This window comes from Triticum aestivum, chromosome 7B (genome assembly GCF_018294505.1).
Source record: "Triticum aestivum cultivar Chinese Spring chromosome 7B, IWGSC CS RefSeq v2.1, whole genome shotgun sequence".
NCBI lineage: Eukaryota > Viridiplantae > Streptophyta > Magnoliopsida > Poales > Poaceae > Triticum > Triticum aestivum.
In genome coordinates this window covers 490166896-490186599 of record NC_057813.1, presented here as the reverse complement: position 1 = coordinate 490186599, position 19704 = coordinate 490166896, and the positions used below count along the sequence as shown (strand labels likewise).

General features: G+C 46.3%; 2 long non-coding RNA genes across 3 annotated transcripts; both read left to right on the top strand.

The window, feature by feature from the left end:
- The first annotated feature begins 7076 nt into the window (after positions 1-7076).
- Positions 7077-7853, top strand: LOC123162908 (uncharacterized). The gene is made up of 3 exons (XR_006481565.1): positions 7077-7320; positions 7490-7544; positions 7648-7853. It is a non-coding gene; the product is annotated as an uncharacterized lncRNA (long non-coding RNA).
- Positions 7854-15656: 7803 nt separating this feature from the next.
- LOC123162582 (uncharacterized) lies at positions 15657-17237 on the top strand. 2 transcript variants are annotated; one of them, XR_006481350.1, is made up of 3 exons: positions 15657-15837; positions 16710-16834; positions 16912-17237. It is a non-coding gene; the product is annotated as an uncharacterized lncRNA (long non-coding RNA). The 2 variants fall into 2 exon arrangements; XR_006481349.1 differs by lacking the exon at positions 16710-16834 and having other exon boundaries at positions 15664-15837.
- The last annotated feature ends 2467 nt before the right edge of the window (positions 17238-19704 follow it).

Genomic DNA, 19704 nt, shown 5'->3' with positions numbered 1-19704 from the left:
TCTCTGCTCCCATAACACCACTCCATCTCCATCTCCTTCTCCGTCTCTGTCTCCATCTCACTGTGCCCCCGTGTACCGCCGCCTCACTCGCCTCCACCAGTACCACTATTCCCTCGCTAGCCGCTCCAGCACTGACAGCCTTCTCCCCCATAAATCAAGCCCCCAAAACCCTCCCACCTTCCAAACTCCACCATGGCCGAACGCGAACCGCACATCATCCATATGAGCCGCGATTGGAGCAATCTCCCCAGTGACATCCTCGACCTATGTTGTTCATGTATGGATATGTTAAGCGCCCTGCGGCTGGCTGCATGCTCGAGGGACATGCACACGGCCATTGTCGAAGCGACGCCTAAGCTTTTCAAGACACCCTGCTTGCTGCTATCTGGTCTTGCGAGATTGGCTCACCTTGATACGGAGGCGTACATGATGCCCCTCGACTTCAATCCGATCTCCATTAGCCGAAACTTCTTTGCAGGTATGTAGTGGGTCACCGTATATCATTTCCCTCGACATCGATCCGATCACCATCGCCCAAAACTTCTTGGTAGGTATGTACTGGGTCGGCATGAACTCCCGCTGGATGGCTGCCTTCAGAGAAGACGGTAAAAAGTTGGTGCTCGTGAACTTCCAGACCTCCCATGAGATTATCCTTCCTCCGTTGGATTATATAGAGTATTACCATCGCGGTCCAAGTTATCTAGATTACCACGTCAGTTGGACGGACCTTGTTTTGCAGAAGATTGTAATCTGCCAAGTGCCCACACGACATGTGAATTACGTAGACTTCAAGCTAATTGCCTGGTTCGACCGACTCGCCTATCTTTACGCCGGTGCCTTCTTTAGCTGGAGACAACTCAGCTCACAGTGGATCATCGTCAAAGCTGATACACACTTCTATGACGCTATTGAACACAATGGCATCATCTACGCGATCGACAAAGCAGATGGCACCACGTATTGCTAGGACGGCGCGTGTAAGTTGTTTCCGTCTCATGTTAATGATGATGCCATGACACTGTTTGAACTTTTTGTGATGATTGGCATATCCCTGTTTGAGCAGAATTTGAGTAGAACTATGGCAATGTATTAGAGACGCCGTAAATCAGCTATATTTGGAATGAGTTAATTCATGCGATTGTGACCATGTCATTACAGCCAATTTGCACCCTGAATAATCAAACGGTTAGGAATATATGGATATTATCCTTATTTTATAGTAATCTATATACTACTACTAAATATGAGTGTGTATCAATGGCCATGTTAGTTTCCTCATTTTCATGATGTAGAAACATGCACCACACTGTTGGTTTCATCTAACCATACATTAGGGAAGTAAATGTGCATATGGAGAACTCTATATTTGGAAGTAGTGAAATCCTGCAATGCTTACCATGTGTACATACCTATATTCGCCCTTCAGCAATCAATGGCTAGAATAATATCCTCACAAAATTTTTGCCCACAGACACGAGTATATAACAATGCATGGTCTGTTAGTTACCTTGAAGAATTTGTTTGTGAGGACAGAACATGATTACATAACATGCATGACATGGTAGTTTCCTGTGAAGAATCGAGTGCGAGATAACATGAGTATAACCATGCATGGCACTTCTATATTTTCGAACCAAGTATACATTTCCCTGTATTTTCCTCCCAGTATAACCATGCTGTTTCTTGCATTATCCTACTCATACTCTGAACAATTCTGATCTTACAATAACAATGCATGTCCTTTTTGATATGATGCAGTGTCCCTATAGTTACTGCCCTTTGTAATCACACCACCTTTGCCAAAACAGGGAAGCACAACTGGTTCCTCGCTCGATCAAACGACGGCAAAAGACTGATGATCATTCGGACACATGAGCCAGAAAAGTTATATTGCAAAAACCCCACTGTATACAAGCACTGTATAATACGTGAGTATCCGGACAATGGTTGTTACGTCTATGAGCAGGATGCCAGCTTGTTGGGGCCTTTAGGATTTTTTAGTTGGAGGCGGGTAAACAACCTTGGTTCACACTCTCTGTTTCTCGGACTCAATTATCCGATTAACCAGGAGATCACCGTTGGCAAGGACTTTGATGGCAGAGAGGCTCTGTTTGCAATGGAAAAATGTGTCTACACGGCGAGCCCTAGGAGTTTGGGAGCAAACTCCCCTGATTGTCAATGATACAGCCTGCAGCCAAAAGAAGGTGAGAATGACAAAGGCATCCGGATTAACTTTGATCCTTGGATGTCTCAATTACGACAGGAAGTGATGTGGTTCAAGCCTTCAGGTTGATAGGTAATTGGGCTGTTGCATCGAAAGGTTGGAGTACTGGTGTCTCCGGATCACTGGTCGCTGAAGCGGGGCTGCAAATTATGATGGTGTTGGACCATCTCTTCTAATGACTTTGTTGTCTTTGCTGGTGGTTCTGGATGGGTAGTTCTTTCTTTTTTTATGCATATTCCTTGTCATTTGGTCATCCTCGTCTATGTCACTCTTACTATGTAATAGTTTCTTCTGTTTAGAATGTCATTCTCGTCTGGATCACGAGAGTCTGAGCGCTGCAGATGGGTGCCGTTTTGGTGGTGTAGCAAGACTTCTTATGAACTATCATGTCTTGTTTTTTATGTCAGTAGTAGTCACTAGTCAGTGTTTGAATGTTGTATATATCGTTGTTTTGAACTGTTTATTGTCTTGAACTACTGGTGGGCTAAATGAGGGCATCACCATTCTCCAGTGTTCAGAGTATATCTCCTTTTTTTCAAGTTATATAATTTGAGCTCAGTGTCTTTTCGACGATGTACACTTGTTTGGGCCAGTGAGATCATTGAATATGTTGAATATGGGCCGAGTAGTAACGCAATGTCAAACAGGTCAATTATGACTCTCAGGTCGGGCTCTCAAAAGATCCTAAAAAAAAGGTCGGACTCTCTAAAAAAGAAAGAATAAGGACTCTTAGGCCGACATGTGGGCGCCACTAGTGTTTTCGTGCGCTTGCGCGCCGAGAGCATATTGGCGTGTGCTCGAAATTCATGCTACCTTTTCATCCCCAGTCTCCCGCCCCTCCCCCACCTCTGGAATCTCGATTCCTACTCCAGTTCCCCCAAATCCCCCTCCTGTACTCAAGCGCACTATCATGTCGCCGGTCAACGGGGATCTCCGAGCCGGAGATCCTGAGGTCCGTCCTGCCTTCGGTCGCTGCGTGCTGTCGCTCAACAGTGGCATGGCGGCGCTTGACAACCAGTTTGCCGTCAAAGTGCTGATGGTAACCATCAACGACGACCGGCCTCCCATCTCGCCGGACGACCTTGTCAAAGCTCTTGGCATTGCGCACGGCATCCAAATAAGTGACTTGCTCGTCGAAGTCTGTCCGCCACCGGCTGATTTCTTCGTCAGGTTCCGGACAACTTTCGACTGCAGTCGTGTGTTTGAATCTTCCCGGCGTTTGTTTTGCGATGGCGCGCTGGTGAGCTTTGATCGGTGGCACCCAGGATGGGGCTCGGTGCCCTCTGAGCTTGAGTTTTTAACAAAACTTACCTTCCACGGCATGCCTCGACGTGCTTGGAATAGCGAGTCCATGAACGAGCTTATCAATGACCTTGGAGGTGAGCTCGTAAGTATGTTTGTTCCTCCAGACAGCTGGGCTCTGACGGTTATGGCATGGATGAAGAAGCCGTCCACCATACCGAAGGTGATTGGTGTTGAGATACCGGTGCAGGAACCGGGATTGTACTATTCATCGCCACCAAGGCCGCCGCGGACCACGTTAGGGATGTACCTGTATCGAGTGTTCGTGCATGTCGAAGAAGTGGTCAATCCATCAATCGAAGTCCTGCCGCCGCCGCTGGTGCCAAGGTCCGTCGACGACGTCCATTACAGGAGTCAACGTCAGACTTTCCCGGTGTTGCTCGGAACGATGGATGGCACAAGGCCTACTCCATCGCGCAGCAGAGGCCACTACTTCTTTGGGAGAAGAGGCAGGGCTGGCTTCCTGGATGTGCTCTAATTTGAGGTAACAACTGAATCTTGTCAGATACTAGTTAAATCCGAGCTATGGGTGTGAAGCACTGATATGCCAGTACATTTGATTGTGACCTGTTCTAATTTTGTACCTGAACTTTTTTTAGAAAGGGCACATCAACTTAATGTGCTAGAAGAACTTATTGTGTTGTCTGTCTGTTTTCTTTGCACAACATTCAAGATATTTCCCCGTCATTGATAAAGACGATGAACCGTTATGTACGACTTCGTTGGTTTCAACATAGCCCTACTCGTAGCTATCCACTGCTTCCATCCTGATTGTGCTGCCTACGTGAAATTTTTGTATGCAAGTTCAGTGTGCTATGATGTTCTATATGATTGTGTCAACTATATAAGTTTTTACTGAGCATCAGCAATGCATATGGCCGAAAGGTGTATTTACGAGCATAGACCAATGGGTCTCTCTCTCTATCTCTCTCTCTCCTCTCTCTCTCTCTCTCACACACACACACACACGCACACACGCACACGCATGCACAAGTGGGACCTGTTGAATTATTTATTTGCTCGTGATAGCTTTTAATTAGGTTCCACTGTAATCTAACTTTTTTTAAGTTATTAATTGAGCTCAATGACTTCAGAAAGTTATACAGAAGCCTTGTTTGGGCCTTTCCGGCGTCGCTGAATGTGGGCTGAGTATCCATGTTAGGTTGTACTGTACTACATATGACTTTTTTTCAACATAAGCAATGCAACTGGGCCGACAGTAGTACACAATATCCGGGTCAACTTGTTATTCTCCGCCCCGCTGGGCTGCAGACTTTCCTAGGAGGTATGCATTAGGCTTAACAAGAAAATGAACTTTAAAAAATAATAAATGGGATGTAATTATAATAACTAGGCAGTAACTATGCACCAAACGGGTAATTAGTTTAAAAAATATATTATTTTTGGAATTTGAAATTTTTAATTTCATTACTTGTTGCGGGCGCAATATTTCATTGAATTTTAATGTAATACAATTTTATTTGAAATTATATTAAACCTGACTAGAAATTTCAGATAAAAATATTTCGAATCCCATCAAAATGTGGGAAGTTTTTTTGAATTCTGTTTTGAGCGGTTGTTTGAAATTATTAATCATTGTCCTAGCTAGAAGTTGGGATGTACTTTTAACAAACTGTAAATGGGCTGTAGTAATAGACTGTACATTCTTACAAATCGCAAATGGGCTATATGTTCTTTGCCAAATCCGAGCTGTGGGCTTACTAAGTTGACGCGTACCAAGGGCTTTGTCAACTTAGTCAATATAAACGATTCTAGCTGCAGTGATCGTACGATGTCCATCCAACGGCCGCAGTGCTTCTTCAACCTCTGGTCTTCTTGCTCCAACCGCCCAAAGCAGCGCCGGTCGTGCTGCGTGCTCCTACCTCCCGTGGCCGACTGTGATGCCGCGGAGGCCTCACCGCCCCGTACTACTCCCACCGCTGGCCAGGACATCCCTCTACTCACCCACACCCCCTGTTATTCTGCGTCGACGGTAGCCTCACACCGCAGCCGAACCAGTGAACCCTCGCACTCCTCTCCGCGCGGGCTTCCACTGCTGCATCTTCCCCGGCTCCGTGTCGTCCCCTTCCTAGGCCTCGCCGTCGTCCACCGCCCTGGTGCTCTCGGCGCGGCGTGGTCAACGTGGTCAACGACTGACTTCCATCGGAAGAGTACTGTATGTGGAGAGGCTGACAGCTGGGTCCAGGCGGCCGCAAGGAAGTGCCTCCTTATTACGCGCAAAATAATTATTCCTCCACCTGACAGCAGGGACCCACTGGACGGGCCACCTTATTTTGCGAAAAAACATTTCCCCCCTGACTGCTGGGACCCACCGGATGGGCCACCGTATTTTGTGAAAAAAACGTTCCCCCCGCTGTCAGCTCGGACCCACCGGAAGTGCCTCCTTATTACGCACAAAAAAAATGAATACCCCCCTGCTAGCTGGGACCCACCATGGTGGGAGCCGGACTTGTGGGCCTACTAAGTTGACTGGGACGGGGGCCTTTGTCAACTTTAGTCAATATGAACGATTCTAGCTCCAGTGACAGTACGATGTCCATCCAACAGCTGTAGTGCTTCTTCAACCTCTGGTCTTCTTACTCCAGCCGCTCAAAGCAGCGCCAGTCGTGCCGCATGCTCCTGCCTCCCGTGGCCGGCTGTGCTGCCGCGGAGGCCTCACTGCCCCCTACTATTCCCACCCTGGCCAGGCCCTGCGGTGATGGCAGCCTCACACGGCAGCTGAACCATTGAACCCTCGTACTCCTCTCCGTGCGGGCTTCCAGTGCCGCGTCTTCCCCGGCTTCGAGTCGTCCCCTTCCTAGGCCTCGCCGTCGTCCACCGCCGTGGTGCTCTCCACGCGGCGTGGTCAACATGGTCAAAGAACGACTTCCATCGGACGTGGACTGTACGAGGAGAGGCTGACAACTGGGTCCAAGGCCGCAGCAAGGAAGTGCCTCCTTATTACGCGGAAAATAATGATTCCTCCATCTGACAGCAGGGACCCACCGGACGGGCCACCGTGTCCCTCCTGACTGCTGGGACCCACCAGCTACATCTTCGCACGCAAGGAAGTTCGTCCGGGCAAAAACAATGATTCGCCTCCTGACTGCTGAGACCCACCAGCTACATCTTCGCATGCAAGAAAGTGCCCCCCTGACTGCTGGGACCCACCAGCTACATTTTCGCATGCAAGAAAGTGTCTGATAGTCGGGACCCATCTGATCGAAGCATACGTAACATTTTCATTCTGGTCGCAAATGTGTACGTACATATATACTGATCGATGTAGAGGCGCGCAGGGGCAAAACTGGGCCTGGGGCAACTGGGGCTATAGCCCCAAGCGTGACCCATCTAATAGGCTTTTTTTTTTTTTGAGACAATCCCATCTAATAGGCTGTACATGCAGAGGAATTTCCCATGTATTTGTAGGCTTGTAGAGGCCCAGCCCCAGGCATGTGCAAACCCAGCAGCCCCAGGCCCAGTGAACCGAGCTCTCCAAGGCTTGAAAGAAAGGCCACTAACGAGCCACGATGCACTTGCCTAAAAAAATCCAAAAATTAGTCATCTAACGCCTCGTCTCGCCGGTTCGATATAAAAAAATCTCTCACGCTGCGCCGCCAAGGCTTCCTGTCTCCTAGATCGATTGCTCGATTCCACCGGACGCGCGCCTAGGCGGCCGGCGCTCCGAACCGCGGATCTCTCGCATCGTTCGAGTAGCCTCTTCTACGCCTCCTGTTCTGCATCTGTGCTCCATCGGTCTATCTCCTGATCGATCACCGAAACCGGCTGAACAGGTAATGTAGTACTGCTTTTTTTTTTGCGGGGTATAATGTAGTACTACTTAGGTTTGTCGCATTATCTAAAATTTTCCCCTTGTTCCTTCTTTATCAGCCAAGATCAATGAACTTTTAATGTTAAATTGTATTGCTTTAGTCAATTTTGTTCATTGTTACTTTTTAATAGGAGAAAAAATAGAAACCCAAGATGAAGATGACTCGGACAGTTTTCCGTGATCATGGTATGATATGATCTTCTTTTCTAAAATTGCATAATAACAATTTATGTTCTTGATTGGGTCTATATCTAGTTCTTGATTTAAAATACTCAATTTATGTTCACAGCTTCGGGCCCCTCTATTATTGCCCCTCTATTATTGCTGCCGAAGAAATGATGGCCGCAAAAGAAGCAAAGCCTTCATTAATTTGGTATCGCTGTTTGCAATGACGATCTTTGTTAAATTGATGATGCATTTAGTGAATTTGCCCTCATAGTTATAAAAAAAATAGTTTTACTGAATTTGAAATTCACATTTTATTCCTAATCAAAACTTGTGGTGTACGTGTAATATGCATTGCTATGTGTTGTATTTGTTGTGTTTTTCAGGTTGTGGTGTTTGGCGTTGTTTACAACCCCTTAGCTTTAGCCCTAGGCTTCGAGAAATTCTGGCTCCGCCTCTGGAGGCGCGCACGTGTCGTAGTAGAGGCGCGTACGTGTCGTAGTAGAGGCGCACACGTAGCATGTACACGTATGTACAACGGTTAGTGTGCAAGAAAAAAATATGGCCACGTATATGTACATACAGGCGGGGTCTCAAACACGTACTCGCGCATATGTACAGCTAGGGCTCGTGTACATGGCTGGGTCGGAACGGAGAAACAGCGTAGTCGTCGTGTTCATGGGGAGGCAACGGAATGCGTCGTGTTCATGGGGAGGCAACGGAAAGCGTCGTGTTCATCGGGAGGCAACAGAATGCATGGGAGCCAACTGGCTGGGTCGGAACGGAATGCATCATCGTGTTCGTCGGGAGGGCTTGAACGGAACAGGCGATGGAAACGAGGCCTGGCGTACCGCAGAACGGAGGAAACGGCCTTGTGTTCAATCGTCCACGTTCAAACGGGATCCTGTTCATCGGGAGGGGTCTGGCGTATCGCAAAACGGAGGAAACGGACCTCCTATGATCGAAACGGGGTTCCTGTTGATCGGGAGGGGTATGGCGTACCGCAAAACGGACGAAACGGACTTGTGTTGGAGCGCTACGGTCGAAACGGGGGTCCTTTTCATCGGGAGGGGTGTGGCGTACCACAAATCGGGACTCCACAGGATACTATTCATCTCCACCGTCGACCTCCTCCAGCCTCCACGGGCTACTGTTTATCCACCGTCGACCTCCTCCAGCCTCCACGGGCTACTATTCATCCAGCCTCCACCGCGCGCTACTCCACCGGCTACTGTTCAACCACCCCTCCACGGGCTATTGTTCATCCACCCCTCCACCATCTACTGTTCATCCAGCCCTCCACGGGGTCGTCCTGTTCATCTAGCCCTCCACACCACGGGGCCCTGTTCATCCAGAGGCAACGCCACCGCTCACTGTTCATCCACCCCCCCGCAACGCTCACTGTTCATCCAGAGAGGCAGCATCGATCGGCTTTAGTTAGCAGCAGTAGCGAAGGAATCGCCCGGGGTTCAGTTAACAGCCATCGATCGATCGCTCGGGTTCAGTAACGCGTAGCCTACAGTGCAATCGCTCGGGTTCAGTTAGAGCCAACGCCTCGCTCGGGTTCAGTTAGAGCCAACACCTTGCACACACGCGTGTACGTGTAAGAGAGAACGCGCATCGCTCGCCCCCCGACCGCCCACCGTAACCGGGAACTCCCCGAAATTTTCCTCGCCCTCGCTTCTACCATGGTTTTTTTTGTCATGGACAGTCCAAAAAATGTCATGCAGCTGCGTCTCCAGCCCGCCTAGGACGAAAAGCTCATTTTTTGCCATGATTTTTTGTCATAGAAGTAGGAGCCCACCACATCTATGATGATACCGGGTTTTGTCACAATTATCGTCATAGAAGTGTCATATGTATGACAGAAATTTTTTCCGTTCGGCCCAAAATGTCACGGATGTGTCTTTTTTTGTAGTGTAGCAGCCGTCAAGCTTGCCTTGAGAGTATATCTCAAGATCACAAAATCCTAATCCTCCCAGATTTTTTGGCCTAGTCATCACATCCCACGACACCCAAAACGGTTCCTTTTACCTTGTTTACTTCCCCACCAAAAATGGCGTATGATGGAGGTTAAGTTCTCACAAAGTCCTCTTGGAAGCCTGAAACAAGACATAGAAAAATCTAGAATCGCTTGTGCCACTGATTTAATGAGAATCTCCTTGCCCCCACTGACAAGATTTCCTGCATCCATCCTCTCACCTTCTCCCAAACTCTGTCCAGAAGATACTTAAAGGTGCCATTTTTGGATTGTCCAACATCCGTTAGCAGGCCCAAATATTTTTCACTCAAAGATTCATTTTCGACATTTAGAGCTTGCTTGACATCTTGCCTAAGTGAATCTGGGCACCCCTTGCTAAATAAAACAAAAGACTTTTCATGGTTAACTCTCTTCTAAAGGCTCCACAATAAGTACCCAACAAGTTTGATACCAATTCTGCTCCCTCGACACTTGACTTAAATAGCAACATGCTATCATCTGCAAACAAAAGATGGTTAACAGCAGGGGCTGTAGGGGCCACCTTCATACCACCAAACGCAGACGACTAATAACTGGACATTAAAAGGCACAAAAGGCCCTCTGTTGCAAGTAAGAAAAGGTAAGGGGAGATCGGATCTCCCTGTCGAATACCCCTTGTGGGTTTGAATTGCTCTAGTTTTTCACCATTTAACAAAACTGAGAAGGATATTGATATAACCACCCCCATGACAATATCAACCCATGCAGAAGAAAAACCAAGCTTTAGCATAATGGCCTGGAGGTACTCCCATTCCAGCCTATCATAAGCCTTCATCATATCAAGCTTCATCGCATAACAGCTGTTGGTTTTTGACATGTTTCTCCTCATAAAGTGTAAGCACTCATATGCACAAATAATATTATCTGAGATTAGCCTGCCTGGGACGAAAGATGATTGATCTTCAGAAATAATGTCTGGTAGGATGAGCTTCAGCCTATTTGCTATGACACTTGAGTCAATTTTGTAGAGCACGTTGCACAAGCTAATAGGCCTGAACTGAGAGAGATGGGTCAAACTTGTTGCCTTAGGGATCAATACTAATACAGTGTCATTGATGACCTCTGCACTCTCCTCTCCCATGATAATGCGCAGGACCACCGACGTTATCTCCTTCCCGCATATATCCGAGTGACGCTGATAAAAATTTGCGGGGAAGCCATCCGGTCTCGGTGCCTTCGTTGGGAACATCTGGAAGAGCGCCCGCTTGACATCATTGCTGGTATACAGAGCACACACTGCTTCATTCATGGATCGCGCTACCCTACTAGGGACATGCATCAGAACATCCTCCATCCCGGTCACCCCCTCTGAGGTATATAAGGTTTTGTAGAACTCTGTTACCATAAATTTTAATTCCGCTGGGTCATCCGTGAGCACGCCTAGGGAGTTATACAATGCTTTTTATCATGTTGCGCTTCCGTCTCATGGTTGCTCTCATGTGGAAGAATTTTGTATTTCTATCGCCCACTGACAACCACTCCAGACGCGATCTCTGTCGCCACATAATTTCCTCGCGGTGATATAGCTCCACTAGTTTCTCGTTAAGCTTCATCTCGATGTGAGTTGGGTCAGTACGTGCTGGATCATTGCGTAGCAGCTCCAACTGTCGATTTGCCTCTTTAATTTGTTTATGCACACTTCCAAAAGTGTCCCTGCTCCATGCCTACAGATCTTTTGAGATTGCCAGCAGCTTGTCTCGAAAATCTCTGACACCATAACCGGGCACACAATGTTCCATCTTGATAGGATCGTGTCCTGCCACTCATCGTGTGACTCCCACATTACCCTCGTACCGAAACTGATGTTCAACAACTTTTTTCTGCTGTGAGTTTTCCATCTCCAGAAGTATAGGGTCGTGGTCGGAAGTGGCGGATGTAATATGGTTAACGTGTGCTAGTGGGTATCTTGCCATCAAACTCGGAGTTGCCAGTGCGCGATCAAGACGAACACGCGTATATGAGCCTCCCAAGACTTTCTTCTCGAAAGTCCAAAACCGACCCTGGTAGCCCAAGTCCATCAACATGCAAATATTAACTATATCTATAAAAGCTTGAATCTGTGCATTGCTTCAGTTGGCTACTCCTTGATGTTCTTCTGGGCGTAAAACTTCATTGAAATCCTTAATACATAGCCACGACAGGTCATTCAAAAGTGCTAGCCCTTTCATCAAGTCCCACGTTTGGCTCCTCAAATGAGTTTGTGCCTCACCTTTTACACAAGTGATCCTCCATGGATCTTGACCGGCCTCCTGAACTCTAGCATCTATGTGATAGACCTAGTCACCCAAAATCTGAACATCTATAGTATTATTCCAGAAAATGCCAATACCTCCACTTCTCCCTTGGCTATCTATAGCATACGAATGACCATAACCTAGAGTACTTGCAAAAGCTTCTACACTTGTTCCACTAATTTTTGTCTCAACAATGCATAACACGGTAGGGGCAAACTTCCCGCCGAAATCGCGAAGCTCTCGAACTGTCGCGGGTTTGCCCACACCACGACAGTTCCAACATAGAGCACTCATTGGGCCCAACGGAGCTCCTCAAAAGAGCCCGCCAAAATTTTCACCGCAGAGTTCATTCCACCATTACCTTCTCCATTTACCCTAGTCATCTTTGGGTCTCTCTGTGGAGGAGGACTTGCAAGAGCGTTTCCCGAAGTCACAATGGCTAGCTGAAGATCACTAGTGTTTTCAATCTGCGACGCCTCAGAAGATAGCTGATTCTTGTCCTTCTCCTATCTGTCCAGCCTTTTCCTGATGTGTTCATCCATGTCCACATCATAACCATCACCAGCCGGATCCACTGTTTGAGCAATTCCTCCCTCTCCAAAGGCCCGTGAGCGATAATTATCCTCATCAAAACGACCCCTTGAGTGGCCTCCGTCAGAACGACCACCTGACCGGCCTCTAGCACGACCTCCTTGTCGTCCTCCTCGATGGCCCCGACCCTCTCTCGGGCCTTGTCCGCTGCGCATGAACCAGTCGGCCCTGAGATCCTTGAAGACCAAAGCTGACGGGGGGTGAATTCCGTTGCCATGCTCCTTAAACAAGTGGACTAGCATACCACAAACGGCGCAACAATCTGGAAGCCTTTCGTATTTGACCTTATAGATCTGCCTTTCCCCACCTCTGATCATGGACACCGCATTCTTCAGTGGCTTGAAAACATTGATGCGCACCCAGACTCGATAGAAATTCCCAACGAAATCATGTGACATTGGTTTTGCAAAGAGCACCTCCCCTACCTTGGCTGCAAGAGGTGCCACCAGATGGGCATACAAATCTGGTACATCATGGATTTGGATCCGTACATCAATTGTCTCAAGCTTGATCGTAGATGGTTTTGAGATCCCATCATACATCTCCTCTAAAATTCCAAGGGCCATCATGCATGACACTCTCCCTGTCCCCCAAGCAAGAGAATTGAACGGAGTAGAGGTTTTCCTCCAAAGGCCTGAACTTTGCCTGCTGCGCTATGTCCCATGCCGATCTCATGTTTTTGAAGAACCATGTCTGGCTATAGGTCTTACTAGCAAAAGAGCCCGTGCGTTGCAACGGGGTAACAAAATTGTGTTTCGCCACTTATCACAATTGCTCCATCTCACCATTGTCATCAACCTATTCATCTTTCTGCCCTTTTGCAAGTTTTCTTCCGTCCTTCTGCAAGTTTTATTATGTACACGGCCTTGTGGTTTCCATCATCATACTGAGCAAAGGCCAGTTAGAAAAGAGAGGTGGAGGTCAAGGCCTACTCTGAGTGCCATCTTAATAACTGCAACCTTGATCTGTTTTACTTTCCTTGTCAGCAAAATTAATGATTTTTATTTGCTTGTATGTGTGTTATATAACCAAATGCTCCTTGTGGAGCTAGTGTCCACATCCCTTGATGGTAATCATTATAGCTGCAATAGAAGGCTGTGATGTTGCATCGAATATATTTGGGTGGGATCATGCACATGGAAAATTTTGGTACCATCGACGATGAAGGGTAAGAAAGATGTAGGTTACCTAAAACTATATTCAACTTGAAAAATAGTACTCCCTCTATAAAGAAATATAAGAGTGTTTCAATTCTTTACAGAGGGAGTACATATCAAATACTGTATGGTTCGGTAGAAAGCATCTACCTAGCTTTTGCGACATCCGTTACTGCATGTGTTGTTGCAGTTGACGGTCAATTGGTCAGCAGGCAAAGACATGTACATCAGCTTGAGCTCTGAGTCAAACAGATATGTGAGGGACCGATTCAACGGGGATGACCGTGTCGGCCTCCCAGTGAGAGAGTTGCTTCTCCTGTGAGCTCTCACTCAAGGGAAGCGAGGCATGCAAAGCCAGCCTGGTTTCAAAGATCGGCGAGCCCCCCATCTCGTTGTAAACTTGTAGAGTAATCAATGCCAAATCACAAGTATGTTTAGGGCGATTAAAAGTTGTGGTAGAAGTACTTCTTGTCCTGGTCTCTCCATGGAGTGCATATACGTATAAATGTTATAATCGATCACAAGATGACCAACTCCCATATGCTAATATGTGCATACAATGTGATCGTCGAGGGTCCTTTATACCATTGATGATTGATTGATGGAAGCAGCGGCTGATGCGGTCAATATAGTGGTACTAATGCACCTCATCGAAAACGTATTACATGGCGTCTAGATCGATGCGTCCGCGTGCTAGGGCTGCCGCTAAGGTGGCGACGACTTTGCCGAGGCGAGCCTGTTTTTTCAAGAAGCGGGTTGGTTCTTATATTTTTATACATGTATATATCTAGTCCTATGTCCATGTTCAACAGATTCAGATAAAATATTGAAGAGAGATGAACGAAAAAACCACGTGTATCGTTTGTGCCTGACTCGGACCAATGGGTCGTAAAAAATTAGGCCGACGAAAGGATTTTTTAGGTATGTATGTATATTTAAAATTTATACACATTTTCACTTTTTTTCCATATATAACATATTATATTTTGAGTAAGTGTTTGATAGATAAATATTTTGAAGACCATTTTAATCTGCCAGACATAAAAAATTAGGCCGACGAAAGGATTTTTCAGTTAGTATGTATGTATATTTAAAGTTTATACACATTTTGAAGACCATTTTAATCGGTCAGAAAGAAGAAAAATTAAACAAGAAAAGGGGGGAAAAGAAGAAAAAATTAAACAAGAAAAAGAGAAAAAGAAGAGAATATAAAAAAAGGGTAGGCCGACGAAAGGATTTTTCAGGTAGTATGTATGTATATTTAAAGTTTATACACATTTTTAAGACCATTTTAATCTGTCAGAAAGAAGAAAAATTAAACAAGAAAAGGGGGGAAAGAAGAAAAAATAAACAAGAAAAAGGGAAAAAGAACAGAAATTAAACAAACAAAAGGGGAAAACAATTGAGAGAGCCCGGGCTCGAACCAAGGTCGCCCAGATGGAAAACCGAAGCTACAGCCAATGTACTACGCATGCCGTTTGCTACTTTTGTGACCTCCCCGTTCATAAACCAAAGACCACTGCCGTGAGTTGTGAAAAAAAAACTGAATCGTTTTCCATACTTATAGGTGGCATTGGTGGATAATATTTAGCAATTTTAGGGGCAAATTATGTGACGTACCACCAGAAGCAATAGCTGCTTTATTATTATTAGGGAAGATTGGTGTTAACTCGAGCCAGCGTGATCCATCTTGTTCCCGCCAGCGACACGTCCTTCTCATCAAAAACCACATTGTCCAGATCCTCCTCCTTCAACCATGGCTCCTTCATCATTTGCTCCACATCGCTGACCCCTGATGAGCCCGAGGCCCCTATAGACGCCATTGTAGATCTCTTACTCGATGAGGCAAAACAGATCGGGTGATACAGGGGGAACCGTAACTTTCCGCAGCGCCCCGTAGTCCAGCCCGAAGCAGGAAAGCGATTCTAGACCGCCCCGGGTACTCCTGGTGAGGAAACGACAGTAGGGAAGCAAACTACTCGATGGCTGCGAAGATCGCCCCGGGAGAAGAGGTAAACCCTAACGTGAGGGAAAAGTTGCTGGCGGATAGAAGATATTATATTTTTTTTGAAGTGAGAAGAGATTATATTTTGGTTAATAGGCCTTGTGCTGGCCCATCTGCGAGCAGCCGAAAAAAAAAGGTTCGGCGTGCTCGCGGAGCTCTGTTTGCGCTCTCCGCGTAGTCCCCAACCCCACCATGGCCAGCTAAAAAAACAAAAAAACAAAAAAACCAACAACCACGGCGATCGGCGAAACTTAAGGGCGAGCAGCGGCGATGGCAGCCCCGTCGCCCCATACGATGAATCCAGGAGGTTAGCCGCTCCCCATCCCACTCCCTTACCACGATCGCGCAACATGATCACGATCGAATCAGGTGCGGGTTCCCTGCCGTGCGTGCTGTGTTCGACGAAATGCGTTTGACTCTTTTCCTTCATGATCCTCAATACGCGAGAGGTCTCGCGAGGGATTAGCGTGCGGATGTGGCGTCGGTGATTTGAGAGGGTTACAAGATCGCAATAATGATACACAGATTTCACCGGATAAGATCCAGGATTACACCACGATAGATCTGACTAAGAGCAAGTTTGTGTGCTGGTACATGCCACAAACGTTTAAGTGAACAAAAGAGCAAGCATGAAATTCTGCTGCCAGAAATTTAATGTCAGCAATCACCGTGCCTACATATGACCGATCCCTGAAAGAAGCACCAACTCTCTGGACCAATGAGAGACAGTCAGCAGCAAGGATTTACCTTTAGAGAAGCCTTCATTCGGGGCGAGGGCCAGGGCATTGTGGCATTCAGATGATTGTGATGGTGGTTAAGGAAGAAACAATCGAACCGAACCAAAAAATAACTAGAGTTACGGAAAAAGGGGTGAAGTTCATGAAACGGACCAGATAATGCATCAGTTATTTAATTTTACTTTTTTCAGTTGTATTTTAAATGGAAAAACCATTCTGTTATATCAGAAGTTCCATAGAACAGTTTGTCCAATAAGAAGGTTTGAACTCAACTGAATTAGACTTTACCCGAATGGCCTTACGTTATTTACTCATCTGTTAGCCTTATGCTGGGCGGATTGATAAATTCTTCCTGTCTGACCTTTCATAGTTTCTGAATGAATCAGGCTCCTTAAGACAAGAAATCGATTAACCTGTGCCCTATTTTTATCATATCTGTCAGATGGCTACACGGTGGCTACCCACACCCCCTTGACATACAGTGGTTTGTTTGTTTTGTCACATCCATTTGGCAAATAACCGATATGGGTGATACTTGTTATTCTGGTTGAAATTCCATAAATGCACGTAGGTCGACTAAACCAAATTTACTTGCACTTCATATGTTTAAGGGACTAATTTCATGCGTGTATTATTCTTGGCAGGGGATCAGGGGGCTCAGGGGGGTGTACAACAGTGGTATTACTAAATCAAAAATCTTTTGCTTACATCAGCAAGTGTATATAGTTTTCAATATACATGTGGGTGAAACTCATAAAGTTTAGGTCCAGATTTCTTCAATCAGTTGTGCTTCACTTATGTTTAGGGAAAATTCAATATTCTATTATTCTACAAAATAAAATTTCAACAGTGGTATTGCAGTTTCACCTAGCGATTGTGTGTAGTTTTATTTTCTAATTGGGTGGAAATTTCGTTTTCTCCCTATTGTATAAAATCAACTTGCGAGTAATTGCTTTTTTTATTTGAATCAGGATTGGCGTGCCACTCTGCAAAACTGCAAATAGGTTATTTTGTTTGATTGATATCAAATTTTTCGTATGTTTGGCATTCATGTTTTATTACCAGTAACGACAAGAGCAATCTTGCACTTCATCTGTTTGAGAATGATAATTGATAAGCAAGATTGACATGACGCCCTTGCAAGCAATTTTCTTTATCAAGATATGGCTACCTATCCACTAATGGTAGAATAGGGGATGCAGGGGAGTGGAATCTGAGGGGGAGGGGATTGTGACGGGGCAAAGTGTTGAATTCAAAGAGGGGTAGGACTACGTATTGTGAACTAACAAGATTACAGTAAACAAAAGCTGTTAGAAATCTACATAAATTTGTAGTCAGAAAACGTGAACTAACATGATTACAATAATATAAATCATACTAAGTATGATTTTTACCTATGAAACAAAGGATCTTACTCACATCCGCTGTATATCGTTCTTGAAATGATTAAAAGAAGAAACTGGTGATGCAATACCGTGGAAAAAGGTCCTGAGGATCTGAACTTTTTGATACTGGGATCCACATCTGCTTTCTACAATAAAACCAATAATGTTGGAAATATTAGCACTTCTCCGATTAGACTAATCCACGAGTAAGCAGTAAGCATGGCAAATACGGTATGCATCTCATACCGATTCCTAAGCATACTAGCATGTACAGTACATAGAATCGAACCATCTATGACCAGAACATATACGGCTAGCACAAGTACGAGTAAATGAGGGATGAACAGATCATACCCTCCGGTTGGCCAAGCCAACGCGGCGGCAGCATCAGTAGCCTCGGCGTCGTCCGTGGCCTTCTTCTTTGCAGCGGCGTCGTCGACCATGGTGTCGATGCAGGGGAAGTAGTGGAAGCAGAGGCGGACGGAGATGGGGACGGATCGGGAGCAGTTGCATCGAGATGCTCCCCAAAAACCTTATTGCCGTTCTCCCGGGCAGGATCTCGAACGGCAGGGTTCCGGAGGCACCTGCTCTCCCGACCAACCGTGCACGCGGTCGTCGGGATGGGATCGCCGGAGGCAGCTCAGAGTGAGGAACAGTAGATGACGGCTAGGGTTACGCGAGAGGGAGTGAGTGAACTAAACTAGGCCACTCCATTGGCCAAAGCCTTCTTATATAGGCCGTCGGGTAGGAAGTCGTGGGCCTGGGCGGAGGCCCACAACTGAGTCGACGCACTCCCGGGAAGGGAGTCGTCGTTCCCGGAGAAGGGTCGCGCACCCGCGAACAGAGTCGACGAATCCTGGGAACGCAACCAGCCCATGGTCCAACGTCTCGGATAGTGGCACATCTATTAGCGACTCGTTAATTAATCCCGGATTAATTAATTCGTTCCTGACCGGCAAAAATAAGCTTCGGCTCATTCCCGCAACCCGAGGCGCGCGCGCGTCGTGACGAGGCGAGGCGGGTGACGGAGGAGGAGGAGCGCGTGTGTACCACTCCTCTTCCCAAACTCCCAATGGCAAGTGGTACAGCGGCCCTTATAAAGGGGTCTCAACTCTCCTTAACTAGCAAGGTGATACTAAACTTCCCACCACCTGCCATATCCTACACGGGCCTCAAGATTAACCAGGAATAATTGTTCATATGGGCCTAAAGCCCATCTCTGATTCGACAATCCCCCACCAGATCTCGAGGCACATAAGTTTGTCAACTATTCCAAACAATGTTTGATATATCAAAAATTTCAGTGGAGACTATTAAGTTGAACTTCCACCTAGAGCAACAGGATTAGACTTCTTCACAACTGAACAATTGACTATGCCTTGAATGTTCAGTTTGGCGTGCAGAAGAACTGAACAATCGACTATGCCTTGAATGTTCAGTTTGGCGTGCAGAAGTTTCGCCTATTGTCAGCTGATACGTGGCTGCCGAAGGCTAAACCCCACGGGTGGAGCTTATTAGTCATACTCTGTACCTTCTCATGAGCTTCCTAGAGATTACCCAATCTCATAGACCGTGACCAGCAGTTGGGCTCACATAGGTGTTTTCCTCCAAAGAGTGCTCTGTAGGTTAGCATCTTGCTTAAACTTTGGAATACATTAAGACAAAAGTCAGCCTGCCTTACAGAATTGAGAGTATTATTGCATCTCCAACGGAGTGGGTTAATAAAGGATACTCTCCTCAATTGACCGCTGGATTGTTTTCCCAGGTGCTAATTCACGGGATCTCCGATCTGATAGGTCGGGTTACCCCCATGACAACTTATGTGGGTCTCATACCCATCTCCCTCGATGCATTTTCTATCACAATCCATGATAGCCCTTTCGTGAAAGGGTCTGCCAGATTTTTTAGCAATCTGGATGTAATCCAACGCTATCACTCCGGAGTTTCTTGATTTTTTAACAGATTTGAATCTTCTTCTTATGTGCTTTGTGGATTTCATGTTGTCCTTTGAACTCTTAGCCTTGGCAATCACCGTTTGATTGTCACAGTTCA